This window comes from Sorex fumeus, unplaced genomic scaffold, assembly GCF_029834395.1.
Source record: "Sorex fumeus unplaced genomic scaffold, SorFum_2.1 ptg000095l, whole genome shotgun sequence".
Lineage (NCBI taxonomy): Eukaryota > Metazoa > Chordata > Mammalia > Eulipotyphla > Soricidae > Sorex > Sorex fumeus.
In genome coordinates, this window is record NW_026606152.1 from 5423374 (window position 1) to 5439313 (window position 15940).

General features: G+C 50.2%; 1 non-coding gene and 1 pseudogene across 1 annotated transcript; both read right to left on the minus strand.

Moving 5' to 3' along the window:
- Positions 1 to 1254: 1254 nt before the first annotated feature.
- The window catches only part of LOC130040705 (cytokine-dependent hematopoietic cell linker-like), a 104084-nt pseudogene continuing 89398 nt past the window's right edge, over positions 1255 to 15940 (minus strand).
- LOC130041013 (U6 spliceosomal RNA) lies at positions 10698 to 10801 on the minus strand. The gene has a single exon (XR_008795046.1). It is a non-coding gene; the product is annotated as a U6 spliceosomal RNA (small nuclear RNA).

Consider the following 15940-nt stretch of genomic DNA (forward strand, 5'->3'; position numbering starts at 1 on the left):
GGGGGGCGAGAAGAGAGAGGAGAGGGAGAGAGAATTCCTGCTCTACCCGGTTCTTTACTGCCAGGACGACAGGCTCCTGAAGCCCTCAGCTGGCCCTACCCTGGGCGAGTTCACTTCAAAACCTCAAGGCTGGCATTGCAGGGTTCTAACACGTTAGTTTGTCTTTGTAGACGTCTACGTTTAAACAGGCCAGCCCGCTCTCGGGATCTCGGTCGCGATGTTTGATGTTAGATCGACTGCTCCTCCTTTCCGTTTTTTTTAAAGAGTCGGTTTCTTCTAAGGGATGATGTCGGAACCCCCGTAACTACGCAGACGCAAGGACTCGGGCGCGCGGCGGCGTCAACCTGTATCCTCGGCGATCCCTTTTGGGTAAGAGCTCTTGATGTTCGATTCGCACCCTCGGCGTGGCCGTCCGGACGGACCCCTCCTACAACCGGGCCGCAAATGCCCGGACACAAGGGGCTGGGGGCGGCCCCACAAAGCGTGTGTTGCGGGCACCGCGCCCGGCCCGGCCCGGCCCGGCCCGGACCACGCGGCCTCCACGGAAGGGGCGCGGACCATACGGCGCGCTCGGGGGTCGGCCCACGCCTGGCCACGCGCGCCCCCCACCGTCACCCCGACTCCCCAAGGAAAGACAATGCCAGGCTGGTTTGCAAGTTTATTGTTGGCGCGCTCGGCACGGCTGGCACAGGACACGCTGCCCTGGCGGCTCCGGCGGCGCGCGAGCACTGGGGGTCGTGCACGCGTGGCGGTGGCGGCGGGGCCCTTCTTCTCACCCCACAGACATGCGAATTCCATCCGCGCTGACCTCGGAGGCCAGCAGGCGGCTTTAAAAATGGCCTCCTGACGACACTTCCTGCTCCCCGGCCGGTAGTGCCTCCCAGGGACTCGCATCCCAACGCAGAGGCCAGCAGCCCCCAACGCCCCCCCAGCCGTCGGCGCGCACCTCCCGCCACCCCACTGCCCCCGCCGGCGCCCGCCCCTCCCCACCCGGCCCGCAGCCCCCCACGCTCCCAGCCCCGGGTGGCTCGGCAGCGCCTGCCAAGCCCCCAGGTTCACACAGCAACCCCCGGCGCAGGCCCGGCCGCCCACCCCGTCCTGCCCGCCCCCGCCCCCACCCGGCCTCCTCCTCCCCCTCCCCCTCCCGCTGTGGCCCCCCATTCTCCACTCGAGCCCCCTGCGTGCACCGAGCCCGCTCCAGCCTCGCTCCTGCTCAGCCACTCACCCCTGCGGGTGAGATCCGGATCCGGGCGCCTAAGCCGCGGGCCAGAGCTGCTGCCTCCGCCACTGCCGCCGCCGCTGCCGCCGCCGCCGCCGGTCGCAGCCGGTCGGTCTCGGATAGTAGGTCCCTACTCGGGGGGCGGAGCCGCGCCGCGCCTGCGCAGAGCCAGCCCGCCGCGGCAGCCCGCTGCTGCGCTGCGCGGGCCTCTAGCTCAAGCTGACTGTGACCCCCAGCACCCCCGCCCCTCAGCGATCCCCCCCGCCCCCTCCCCCCTGGGCTCTGGGGACCAGGAGCCTCCCAGGCCGCAGCAGGCCCACTGTGCCTCCAGGAGGGAATCTGGAGACCGCCGAGAGGGCGAACCTTGGGAGCCTGGCGGCGCCCCCCACCCTCCCGCCCGTGGCGAGTGGAAGCCCAGTTCGGGTGAGCAAGAGTGAGAAAAGGGCCACAGCCTCCGCCTTCTTGCCCTTCGGAGAAGATGCGGTTAAGGCGATGGTCTGGGAGGCCCGGGTTCGAATCCCGCCCCCAGGAGTCACCTCCGAGTTTCGTTTCCGGGGCGGAGCGGGGGACTGGGGGGAGGCCAGGCACTAAGCCCCAAAGCCTCTGGTGCCGAGGAGGTGGTCTCGGTGCTTGCGGTCCTAACACAGACACACGCTGTCGCGGAGTGAGCGCCCCCCCCACACACTGATTTTGGGGATCTCTCCCTCCAGACCTTCTGAAAGGGAGAGAAACCTGGACCAGATTCTCCCTTTCCAGGAAAGAAGGGGCCACTCTGCAAGGGTCCCCAGAAACAGCGGCCAGTTGCCCCCCAACCTGCTACAAATTAAAATGTGCCCTTAAAGGCAGATGGAGCCACCAGACCTCACTTCAAAGCCAGAAGGGGCCAGGCTGGTCCCCAACACCATCCTGCGGGAGGCCAGGAGTCAGCCCATGGGTGAGCAGGGTGGGGAGAGCAGGGTCCCAGGGGGTCTTTAGCACTGAGAAGAGGAATTCAAGAAGCCTTGTCAGCCAGGATCAGCCTGCCCAAACAGTCCCGAAAGAAGGAGTAGAGCTGAGGCCATGCCCCACCCCTTGGCCAGCAGCAAAGCCCTTTCACTCCCTGCCGCCCACCTCACTGTCAGTGTGGGAGCAGCCGTCCTCTTGGCCATCCGCGCCAAGGCGCCAGACACTACTGACCTTTCTGCAGAGCACCTCTCTCTACTGATGCAGTGACTTGGGGGCAGGCAGCAAGTCCCAAAGCCTCTGGCAAAACATGACAGGACATTCAGATAAACTGGTCCATGTTTGATGGCCTCTACTGGTCAGTGGAGCCAAATCAGAAAAAGATACCGATTCCAAATCTTGGAGAACCCGCCAGAAGTCTAAGTACCTGACCCTTAGCCCTTCCTGTCCCTGTGATTGAACCCATGCTGTTCCTCTCTGTCCCTCCCCCTGCATGGCACTACTCTTCTGTGAGTTGCACAGAAGTGAGGAGTCAGCATGCTTGAGTCTCTGAGAAGTTTCTCTGGAGTTGGGGAGGGGAGTTATAACCCCCCTGCTGGCCTGCAGGAAGCTGCAGGGTTGCCCTCAGGCCCCGCCCCGTTGAACCTCAGTTTTCCAGGACACATTCAGGGAATAAGGAAGGTGACGAAATCCACCAGTGAGTGGTCAGAGCAATTAAAGGAGCAAAGCCCAGGGGCTGAAGCAATAGTAAGGTAGGGTCTTTGCCTTGCAGGCGGCTGACCTGAGTTCGATTCCCAGCATCCCATATGGTCCCCTGAGCACTGCCAGGAGTAATTCCTGAGTGCATGAGCCAGGAGGAACCCCTGTGCAAACGCCGGGTGTGATCCAAAAAGCAAAAATAAGTAAAAGAGAAAAGCCCAGACTCAGCAGGTCCCTGGTGGGTTTGACTGTTGTTCTTGTCAACCCCTAGCACCGCGTCTCTGGTCCAGGGGTTAGTGCTTGCCTTGCATTCAGTCAACCTTGGTTTTAATCTGGGCACTACATATGGTCCCCCGAGCATGACCAGAAGTGATCCCTGAGCACAAGAGTAAGAGTCAAGAGTCAGCCCAGAGCAGCTCTGAGTGTGGCCCCCAAACAACAAACCATATAAATCTCTAGAGCCCATCCAGTGGGCTAAGTGCATTGCAGAGACTTTGAAAATGGGGCGTCTGCAGCCTGAAAAAGCTGCAGAGAGATGGGGACCCTTCAGGTGCAGGTGCTGTTCCTGGAAGTCTGCCTGTGTGACGAGATCCCGGAAACTGTCTTCTGGGCCTGCAGCCTGTGCTCAGCTCTGCTCAGAGCTGCCTCCATCTCCTCTTCCCCACCCCCACCAGGGTTTAGTTTGGCTGTACTTGGTGCTCTGGCTTGAACCCTGTCCCCTCCAAAGAGAACTAAATTCTCGTCCCCAGTGACCATGACTTGGAATTTGCAGCTGTGGATGGGAACGACATTGGGAGCAAAGTAAGGTCTTGGCTGCCTGGGTTAAGATGAAGATCTGGGTAGGCTCTAATCTGGTGTGATGAGTATGCTTCAGAGCAGGGGTTCATAGAGAAGCTGGGGATGGGAGGGGGTGCAGGCAACACAGGGAGGACCCTAAGCAGAAGGGTAGAGGTGGAAGTTGGGCACCCACAGTCAGGGACACTCCCCGCCCACCTGGGCCACCAGAGTGGCCAATGTGAGCAAAGACCCTTTGCTGCTGCTTTCCTGACACCTGGATTTCAGAATTCTAGCCCCATGCTGACTGACAACTCATTTGTTTGCAATAGCAGCCCCAGGAAATGAATCCATGTCTGCTGAGGAGGAGGAGGAGGCCCAGAAGAGTGGTGGATGTGGGCCACAAGACCTTTGGATCCCGAGCAGTGACTGAGCACATGGGCTAGTGGATGGCCTTCTTCGGCAGATGGATCCATTCAATGCACTTTTATGGAGCAGCCTCTGGCCAGGCTGGGTGCTGGGGACAGGGAGGGTTGGGGAGGGCTCTGCATTTGGTTAGGGTTTCTAGACACTCAAACTGATTCTGACGGAAACGACCCTGAGATCAGGGAACATACTTCAGGGAATTCCAGAGGCCTGGGAGAAAGTGTGGTGAGGCATGGGCGAAGGGCAAGCCTGAAAAAGGATGATCTGAGAGGCTCAAAGGAGATTTTCTTCTTTGCATCGTGATTTACACTTACACTGCGAATGTATCAGAAATAAGGGTGGTGACACCGCTGCCCACAATAGGGGGTCAAGCACAGCTCGGCCTCTTTCTCTAGGACCCCTTGAACTTTCCTGCCCCCCCCCCCCCCCCCCAGCAAACTCCATAGGCAGAATCTCTACTGTTACCTTTGGCCACTGTTTTGGGTTTTGAGCCACACCCAGGCAGCTCAGGGCTCACACCTAACTCTGTGCTCAGGAGTCACTTCTGGCAGGGCTTGGAGAACCAAATAGCCCAGGAGAGGCAAAGACCTTAACCTTTGTACTATCTCTGTAGACTCAAAGGCCGGTTTTTGTTCTTTATGCTCTACATATGAGTGAGATTTGGCCTCAGGCCTCTTTGCCTCATTTTACTCCGCATAACACCCTCTGGCCTCAACCTGCAGCCAACTGCAGGATTTCCTTTTTCCATCCAGTTGAGTAGTAGTTTTCTATTGTGTGTGTGTGTGTGTGTGTGTGTGTGTGTGTGTGTGTGTGCATGTATATGCCATCATTTCTTTATCCACTCTCTGTTCTCAATTAATTGGGTTATTTTCTGGATCTTGTGACTTGTACAGAAGAACTCTTAGAATAAATTTTTGAGTACCTTTGACAGATGCCGAGAATTAAAATCACTGCATCATTCAGGGCTCCATTCTTCAGTACTCTGGAGAAATCTCCATACTGTTTTCCAGAGGAGACCCTGAAGATGGGTTCTGAGCCTCTTGTAAGAGTAGAACGATGCTCCTGGAAGAGGGAAGGAGATTTCTCTGCAGGGAAAGGCCCTGGAACCAGCAGGACTGGGCCGAATGCACGAGATCCCGAAGACAAAAATCCCAAGGCCTTGTGGTTGTCCTGGCCAACTGTCAATGTGTGGACACCCTTAAGCGGGGTCTCCCAGTGGAGCCCTTGCAGCAGGGAGGCCGCTGGCCTGCTGGAGCCTTGGGAAAAGGCTAGGTCTCTAATAACCACGCTGCAACTCCACCCACCTCCCAAAGGCACGTAAATCCCAGCGCTTTCAGACTGAAGGAAGCAGCGTTTGTTGTCATTCTTTGGAACAGCTAGGACCTTTTGATAACCTCTCTGACCTTAATTTGCACATCTGTGAAAGGGATAAAGGCCTCTTAGCCCAGACCCCGTGCTCCAGCCCCAATCCAGTTCCCCTTCCCGAGGGAGCACTGGGGCGGGGGAGGGGGCTGCAGGGCCGCATCTTGACCAGCGGCGCCGCGGAGCTTCGGAGACGCCCTTCCCGAGTGGACGTCGGGCGGAGCTGTACGCGTGGAGGAACGCCGGGAGGCCTGGCCTCAGATGCCCGCGGTCCGAAGCCTGGAAAAGGCGCTGCTGCCCGCTCGGGGACCCCGGAACCCCGAGCTGCTCCGTCAGCACGGTCCGGAGCCGCGGGGTCGGGGGTGGGGGGCGCGGCGACCAGGCGCATGCGCGGCCTCCTGGACCCCCCCCTTCGCGCCCGCGCTGCAGTACCGCCGGCGGCCTGTGGCGTCGCTGCGCGCAAGCCCCGCCGCTCTACGCGAGTAGAGCTCTACCCCGCCGGGCGCCGCACCCTGCGCCCCCGCCCGCCGCCGCCCCCGCCCGCGCCGTTCTTTCGAGAACCGGAGAGCTGCTCTGCTTTTGTTTGGCGTGTGTGGCACTCAAAGCGCTTTCCGCAGAGGGCGAGGTGTGCATGGGGTCAACGGCAGCGTTGGCCTCAAGGATCGAACGCACGTTGGCACGTTTCCGTGGGCCGTGGACACGGCGAGCCCTCAGCCAACGTGCAGTTTCCCGCAGCGCCAGCACCCGCAGCCCAAAGTGATTCCAGGCGCCAGGACAGGGATTCCCGAGGGAGCGGCTCCCGGGCAGGGCCCCGGGAGCTGTCCACGCGACTGCGTGCAACTGCCCGGAGGAAGCTGGTGGGCGCTACAACAGGGGGTCTCTGTTGAGACCCCCGGCAGAGGGGAGGTGAGGCTCTTTTAGCCTGCAGACCGATTCTGCAAGGTTGGTGGGGGCGGCAGACCTGGCCCTGCTCCGCCTGTCCTGCCCGCCCACTTCCTGCTCCTGCTGCCCTCCCTGTTCCCTCCCTTCCCCCTGCACTGCCCTGCCCACCCTCTCCTCCTCCCCTGCCCTGCCCCCTCCTCCCGATCCCCCTCCCTGATCCCTCTGTCCTGCCCACTCTCTCCCTGCCCGCCCCTCCCCCCCAAGACTCGCACCATCCCGCTGACCCTTCCACACAGAAATAACAGATGAGTCACTGCCGTCTTGGGCGGCCCTCCATGGTCTCCGGCCGCCTGGAGCATATGTTCCCCTGGCAGCCTCGCGCCCCTCCCCCCCCAACACCTGTTGCTGCGGGTAACATCTCGAACAGCTTCCCAGCATCTTCCTGCTCAGGGGCCCTTCTCACCATCTCTCATAGGGGCACGGCCTCTCAGCTTTTCCTAAGATGAACTGATCTTTGTCTGTTTGGAGCTTTTCTCTCCTACAAATCACTTCATGTTCATCCACTCCCCCTTACATACTCCCACGACCTAAGGTGGAGGGCCTTGCTCTTCTAGCCACCCATGATCATGGAGTTCTCTTTTATTGGTTCTAGGAGAGATGAGAGTAAAGACTTTAGGAGAGGAAGGAATTGTAATTCTTCATTGGGCTGTTTATTCAAGGGATGAAGGGGCATTGGCTGGAGCCTGAGCAGCTAGAATGAGCTATGGAGAGACTATAACTTGCTGGGCATGGCCAGGCGTAAGGTAGGGGAAACCTGTGTCCTGGTTCCTCTCCATACCCATCACTCTCTACATATGCACCGACTTAATGACTGAAGCAAGAGAAAAACTTATTTTCAATTTCTCGTCACCAAGCCCTTCAAAAGTTCCCAGATACAAAGTGAGGGGGGCTACTGTGTCTCCTACATGCAACAGTCACACCGGCTGTTCCTCCTGGAGACTGTCACTGTCCTCCCATTGTTCATTGATTTGCCGAGCGGGCCCAGTAACGTCTCCATTGTGACAATTGTTATTGTGTTTGGCATATCGAATACGTCATGGGGAGCTTGCCAGGCTTTGCCGTGCAGGCGAGATACTCTCAGTAGCTTGCCGGGCTCTCCAAGAGGAGCGGAGGAATCGAACTTGGGTCAGCCATGTTGGCCACGTGCAAGGCAAACACCCTACCCACTGTGCTATTGCTCCAGCCCTGCTGGAGACTTAGAATGAAAAATGGTGCCTGTTCCCTTTCTCACTTTAAAGCAGGTGCTGTGGGAGTCCCAGGTGTAGGACATGGTTGTTGGGCATTGAATGGGCACATTCATAATCAACAATCAATTGCTTGTTATTTTCCCCCATGGAACTGCTTTTTAGCATGATGGTGATCAGTAAAATGTTTTTAAATACCTTTTTTTTGGGGAAGGGGAGGGGCACACCCAGCTGTACTCAGGGATTACTCATGGTTCTGCACTCAGGGCTCACTTCTGGTGGTGTTCAGGGGACCATATATGGTGCCTGGAATGGAATCTGGGTCAGCCACATACAAGGCAAAATCCTCACCTGTACTCTCTCTCTCTGGCCAGTAACGTTTTAAAAGTGAATTTTCAATGGGAAATAACCCAAGAATTTGGGGGCTGGAGCAATAGCATTTGCCTTGCACACGGCCGACCCAGGTTCAATTCCCAGAATCCCATATGGTACCCCAAGCACCGCCAGGAGTAATTCCTGTGCATCTCCGGGTATGACTCAAACAACAACAACAACCCCCCCCCCAAGAATTTCAAAGATTCCGTCTTGAGTGCTTTATTTTCAGTATTGTAGAATGTTCTTTGTATTTTAACTTTTGAAATTATGTATTTGATGAAGATGACTGCAGACAAATAGAAGGCAAAGAGAATATTGATGCTGAAATGCGAGAAAGTTAGGGGGAAATTTTATATATTTTTTTGCTTGTTTTCAGGCTTCAAGATGAACTCTCTTACTAACCTGATTTGCAATCATATGATTCAAACTGTTCTCCCATCAACGGCCAAGACTCAGAGACTATAAAAACCAGCTCCTGGAACCGCATTCGCGGCTGCGCGACATCTTATTATGACATCTTGTTATCTAACTCCTACTTTGGACAAACTGGCAGGCTACCGAATGTAGCCTGCCCACACGGCAGAGTCTGGCAAACTCCCCGTGGCGTACCCAATATGCCAAATACCAGTAACAATAATGGGTCTCATTCTCCTAAAGAGCCTTGAATATAACCTCAGAGCTAGGATGAAAGAGACGTTACTGGGGCCTGCTCGAGGCAATCGACGAATAACAGGATGATTTGTGATTTGTGATGATTCAAACATGTGTTATATGAAAATTTCCCATGTAATTAAAAATAATACAACTGTAAAATGATATTCATTAATAATTTTTCTATTTGACTTGACATTTATTGGAAATAAATACTATTCACACTAGTAATGTGCTATTTACAAATCACTGTCACTGTCCTCCCGTTGTTCATCAATTTGCTCAAGCGGGCTCAGTAATGTCTCCATTGTGGCACTTGTTACTGTGTTTGGCATATCGAATATGTCACGGGGAGCTTGCTAGACTTTGCTGTGTGGGCAAGATACTCTCGGTAGCTTACCAGGCTCTTTGAGAGGGGTGGCGGAATCAAACCTGGTTCAGCCAGGTCGGCCGCGTGCAAGGCAAACACCCTACCCACTGTGCTATCGCTCCAACCCTATTTCCAGATAATGCTTGCAAATTGAAGCCTGAAAATTCTTTCTTATCCTTTAGCACTGTAGCACTGTCCTCCCGTTGTTCATCGATTTGCTCGAGCGGACCCAGTAATGTCTCCATTGTGAGACTTCTTGTTACTGTGTTTGGCATATTGAATATGTCACGGGTAGCTTGCCAGGCTTTGCCATGAGGGCGAGATACTCTCGGTAGCTTGCTGGGTTCTATGAGAGGGGTGGAGAAATTGAACCTGGCTCAGCTGGGCCAGCCACATGCAAGGCAAATGCCCTACCGCTGTGCTATCGCTCCAGCCCATCATTTATAAATAAAAATTAAAAAATTCTAGATAAGAAATCTGTTACTCTTAACTGAAAAATGCAAGAATTTCAAAAATCCAGTCATGACTACTAGATTTTCACTGCTGTAGAATACTTTGCAATTTGGTCTATATTTTAACCTGTTACATATTTATTTTGATTTGAATTTTATATGCAAGCCAGACTTGTCTGTTTTTAAAAATATCATGAAGTACTTTAGTTTTCTTCGAGGGGCCTGAGATTGAATCAGGGCTGCAGGACAAATATCTTAATCCCTGTAATATCTCTCCAGTTCTGAATCTTATAGATCAAAGAAAAAAGAAAAAGGCAGTGGTTCATAACAGGATACATTATATAAATTTACCATAAAGATCTTTAATACTCATTTGTTTTATACATAGACTTCAATTTTAGCTATTTTAAAGCATGACCTTTTTGGAGCTGGGGGCACACCTGGTGGTGCTCAGGGCTTACTCCTGGCTCCGTGCTCAGGGATCACTCCTGGAGGGGCTCAGGAACCACGTGGGATGCTGGGGATTCAATCCAGATTGGTCCAAGCAAGGCAAAGTGCTCTACCTGCTGTACTATCACTCCAGCTCTAAGTGTGACTTTTAGATACAATTTCTATTTGAATATGAAACATATCACCCCAATTTTTTTTTATTTTTAAAATAGCCATGTATTATTTTACTCCCCTTTCCTTCTATCTCATTGCTGTTGTTATGGTGATTAGTTGTACATACTGCGGGTGGAGTTTGTACACTTAATTTTGGGAGCCAGCTCTTAGCATACTTTCAGGTGTGGGCTGGAGAGTAGAGCAGCAGGAAGCAGGAAGGGCGCCTGCCTTGCCGAGGCTCACCTGGCTTTGATCCCCAGCCCCATACAGAATCTCCTGAGCTGCACAAGGAGTGATCCCTCAGCACAGTCTGAAGTGACCCTGAGCACTGCAAGTGTGTGGCCCAAGAACCAAACTTAACAACAACGAAAGAGTTATAATGTTGTTCATGCTTGGGCTTCAGTTATATAACGTTCCAACACCCATGCCTTTTCCAGTTTATATTTCCCACCACCAGTGTTCCCAACTTTCCTCCTCCTCCTCCTCCTCCTCCTCCTCCTCTCTCTCCTCCCTCCCTCTTTCTCTCCCACCCTCCTTCCACACCCCCCCCCACTTCCCTTTTGGGCATTATGGTTTTTGCAATACAGAGACCGAAGGTACAACATTCAGTTCATGTTCAGAGTGATCATTTCTAACTATTATGTCACACTGGCCACTTCTCTATCCTAACTGGGCAAACATTTTATTATTATTATTTTTTAAATATGGAACGCTTCGCGAATTTGCGTGTCATCCTTGCGCATTCATGCTAATCCTCTCTGTATCGTTCCAATTTTAGTATATGTGCTGCCGAAGCGAGCACTGGGCAAACATTTTAAGTATCATATTTTTCTTAAGATTAAATGTGTATATGTTTGAAAAGGGACTCAAGAGGTAAGAAAATATTTTAAATTAATCATGAGAAATTTCAGAGAAGTGGTGGCTTAGTAAATTGAGGTTAGAGGGATCTGTGAATTATGAGACTTGGCACCAAAGAGAGACATTTGCCCCCACGTATAATCAATCAACAAATTTCCCTTTTCTCCATATAGACTTTTAATTTTTCCAAATACCTATTTATGTTACACACATGCTAACAGAATTAATATATATTAAAACACATTGGCTCTATGTTAACAGAATTATCTACGTTATGCATTGGCTGTGTGTTAATAGCTTTCCTCTTTCACCCATGTCACGCCAGAATACTTTTCAAGTTAACGTCTCAGCACCTGTGTCAGAACCGTCTCTGCTTTCTCAAGCATGTCCCCCATCTTGCTTCTGGCACATTGTCATGTTAGTAACAGACGACTGCACACTGACTAAAGCATGAACAGATACATGTGTGGGGCACAGTTGCCTTCGTGAAAGAATATTCAATGTGTTTTCCTGCTTGCTTCTTTGACCATTTACAGTTTATGGTGAACATGCTAAGAGGAAAAATTATGCAGGTTTTTGGTTTTGTTTTTGGACCATGCCCAGCAGTGCTCAGGGCTTTCTTCTGGTTCTGTGTTCAGGGATCACTTCTGGCAGGCATATGGAATATCTGGGACAGAAACTCTGTCAGTGTGTGCAAGGCAAGTGCCCTTCCCGCTGTACTGTCTCTCCAGCCCCTGCTGTAGCTACTGGAACATTCTCTTAAACTGCCGTGCAGTGTCCCACCGCCTAGATATCCTCCAACTCATTTGGTCATTATCTTTTTATTAGTGAATCTTTAATATTTTTGCTCTTTATTCAGAAAACAATGCTTCAGTAACTCTTTTTTTGTAGATTTCCAACTTCTGTTTGGAATTTAAATTCTATAGAATAAATTTCCGGTTGCAGAATTGATGAGCAGGATATGGAATACATATATCACTTTAGTTAATCAATTATTTAAATTTTAGTTCAAGGCAAGGTAAGTGTGCCTTAGCCCCTGTGGTATTTCTCTGGCCCCTGCAGCATTAATTTTAGCAGAGTTTGCTAAACTACTTTCCAGAGTCACAGAACTCTTGCACTCACTCTGACATGCCTCTCTATCTCCCCCCTCCCAGCCCTGGTCAACATTCTTCTGAACTCTTTGCCACCTGTTGAGTGAAAAACACATTAACTTCTTGTTTCTTTAGTTGGTGTTTCTTAGATCGTTGGGAAATTGAGCTCGTTTTCTATGTATGTAGAAGCATTAGAATTTCCCTTCATAAAATTCTAATTTTTTTTTACTTGAACTATTTTTACTTGAACTACATTGCAATGGGTTCTTTGTCGTTATCAAATTTTAAGAGTTTTTGACAACATGCTTATAGGAACTGTTTCTCTGACATGTGCTTCAAAGATTTCTCAAAACCTATTTCTTGCTTTCTGACGTTACTTATTGTCTTTTTTCAGTGGTATTTTAAATATTTACATTGTCAAATGCTTCCTCACTTCCCATGGCCAGATAAAGCTTCCTGTCTTGCTTCAGAAGCTCCCAAATGCACACCCTGAACACAAAGATCTTCACAGATCATCCGCCCATAGGTTACTGTCTTACACTCTTATCTCCCAACTTTTTAAGAAGATGTCTTTTTATTCAGAAGAAAGGAAGCTCCCTTCCTTTTCAGATTTCTTGACTGTCCTGCCCATATGTGACCACAGGTTGCCCCCCATGCCGGTGAGGTAGTTCAGTTCTGACGTTGTCCACCTGGAGAGATAGATCCTCTATTTCACAGACCACGGGCTCATTGGTCCAGCACTGCCCTCCGCTCACCCCAGATGCTACTCACAAGCCCAGTGCTTCCATACTTCTGACACCCCCCCCCCAGCGTGCCCCCCTCACCTCCCCAGCTCAGTTTCATGAATTTGCCTGAATGACTCAAGGAACTCCAGAAACCTGTGTCATTCCTGATCTCCTAATGATCACAACGGATATTAAAGGAAGGGAGCAATAGTCAAGAGACGCTTTGATTGAGTCTCAAGGAAAGGAGTTTTTGTCCTTGTGGGGTGGAGTCTGACAAGGTGTCACCTGGAAGTCCCTCCTCTTGGTGCTTTTAGAAAACCGTTACTTCACAGAGAGCATGGATGAGCTCATGGGCAACTGGACTCAGACTCTAGCCCTACCCTGCACCCAGAAATCAAGGCTTCTTCCGGCTCTGCATTCATGTTGGTTTCCCTGACAACTAGGCTCCATCCGCTGGCATTTCCCAACAGTTGTCTTAATTAAGCTATTAAGAATAACAAGACAGTCCTTTAAAATTTTGCGGCCCTGAGGCCGGCTCAGAGCTGAGGACAAGAGACCAAATATTATGATGTTCTGTTTATCGCTGAGGAAATTCCAGGGCCTCAAAAGAGCTGAGAGACAAAAGGTGGTCTCTGCTCTTCACGGCTCAGGAAATTCCACCGGGTTTGGAAGCGGAGAGTTAGCGACTGTGTTGATGAGTACCAGAATTTCACAAGAAACACACTTGGGTCATTTGAAGAATCAAATGCAGGTTTCTTACCAGTTACTATCTCATGCCTCACTCTTTGTTTGACAGGTGATTTTGTCTCAGCAGTTGCTATGGAAGACAAGTGCTGTTTTGGAATTTGTAATACCACTTGATTTGTAATAGCACCTTTGTCACATTTCATATGTTCTTTGTAGGGCTAGGAGGATTGGTCCACAGTTAGAAGCCGACTTCAAATGCTGGAGGATAAGGCAGTTTGGATAGAGAAGGAACCGCCTTGACAAAGACAGTTGGAAATGATCTCTGGACAAGAACTGTGTGCTGAAAGGAGGTACAGGAACAAACAGGATAACCTCTCAGTGCCTGTCCTGCAAACCCAATGAGAGAGACAGACAGACAGACAGACAGACAGACAGACAGACCCAGAAAAGAGATGAGTCAGAGGCAGAGAGACAGAGGCAAAGACAGAGAGAAACAGATAGAGACACAGTTCTTTGTAAATTTCTAATGATTTAGTTATAGATGCTTTACGGTTTTAAAAACCTCTCCAGACCACCTCTTTCCCACCTTTCCACTCATTTCCACCTCTGCCGCCCCCTAAAAACACAAACCAGAATTTCCTTAGTTGTTCTTTGACTTTTGAAATCCTCCAGATGACATGCAATTTTCTTTCTGTTCTGCTGGTGCTAGAGTATAGAAGTGGCTGACCTGGTCAAACTGAAATGGACCACCAAGTTGGGGGGGACCCTGCCTCTGTCTCCCCTGGGATGTTGAGTCACATCCTTTGTAATCTGTTGGCCACCAAATTAGTAATTGGGTTTCCAGAGTTTTGTGAGCCTTTCTCGCAAGTTAATGAAACCAGAGGAGGCAATTGGAGGACTCTCTGATTTGTAGTCAGCCTGAAATACAAGTGACAATGTTGTTCATTGCTTTCCCTATATTTTTATATAAAGGTATGAAACAAAATTTCTCTTAAACATGTAGGTAAGAGCATAATAGTGTTAATCCTTTCCCTCTTTTTGGTTCCACAGAATTCCAGAACATTTTTATCTCACAGAACTGAGACTTTGCTTTCCTTCTTTTTCTTTCTTTCTTTCTTTCTTTCTTTCTTTCTTTCTTTCTTTTTTTCTTCCTTCCTTCCTTCCTTCCTTCCCTCTTTCCCTCTTTTCTTCTTTCCTTCTTTGTTTCTTGTTTATTTTTTGGCTTCTGGGGCACAAAGTGTGGGAACCTCCAGTTTTGTTCTTTTTTAAAGACCATTTACCTTGAGATTCAGGAATTTTATAAGAATTAAAATTTATATGAATTTAAGTAATTTTATAAGAATTTTAAGAGTTTACAAACTAAGTAATAATATAATTATTATATATAATATATATTATGTGTAATAATATATAAGTAGTAATATCACCATATTTAGGCAATTCCTCAGGTTATAAGTTTCTCATTTGCCTTAAGCTATTTAAGAAGATTATAGAAATATACTATATTAAATACTTACAAGTATTATTTAGTTCATATTAGTATATTCCTTGTAAGACCTCCACTACCCAGCCACTGCCACACTCCAGGCCTCTTTGTGGCTGCGCGACACATCATAAGACACTTAATACCCATCTTCCAGGATTGCTGCACCATATTTCATAGGGTTCAAATATGGTTTGAACCATGGGAACACCTGCAAGGGCGATTAGAAGCCACCCTAAAAGCCTTTATCCCTCTCAGAGAGCCTGGAAAACTACCAAGAGTATCCCACCTGCACGGCAGAGCCTGGCAAGCTATCTGTGGTGTATTCGATATGCCAAAACCAGTAAATACAATGGGTCTCATTCCCCTGACCCTGAAAGAGCCACCAATGCAGCAGCATCAAGAAGGATGAGGAGGGAGAGGCTGATAAAAGCTCAAGGCCGAACTAGGCTGCCAAAATGAAGAAAGACAAAAATGACTGTCTGTACTTTCAATGCACGTACGCTGGCATCGGATGCATTTATCGAGGACCTGATGGTGCAAGCAAGAAAGATCAAGTATGACATCATTGGTCTGACCAAGACAAGAAGGCATCAATCACATCATGCTGTTTTTGACTAGAGAAGAACTGTTCCTCAGAAAATGCGACAAAAGAGGCATCGGTGGTGTCGGTGTCCTTGTCAACACAAACTTGGCCATAAGCATTGATTCATTCGAATGCCTAACAACCCAAATTGGATGATTACACTTGAATAGATGTGGCTCACTGCTGGCAGTTTCTATCTTCGTTGTATACGCACCAACATCCAATTATGATAAAGGAGAAATTGAGAAGTTCTAATGGAACTGGAGAAGTTCTACAAGGAAGACCACACCATCTACAAGATCATTGTCGGTGATTTTAATGCCAAGATAGAACCAAGAAGATCAGCTGATGAACTCCACATTGGGACCCATGGCCTAGAATGGAACGAACATGGTGAGAGACTGTCTGAATTCATCATGTCGACCAAGACCATCCATGGTAACTCACAGTTCCAGAAGGCTGAATCAAAACGTTGGACTTGGGAGTCTCCCGGTGGACGGTTCCACAATGA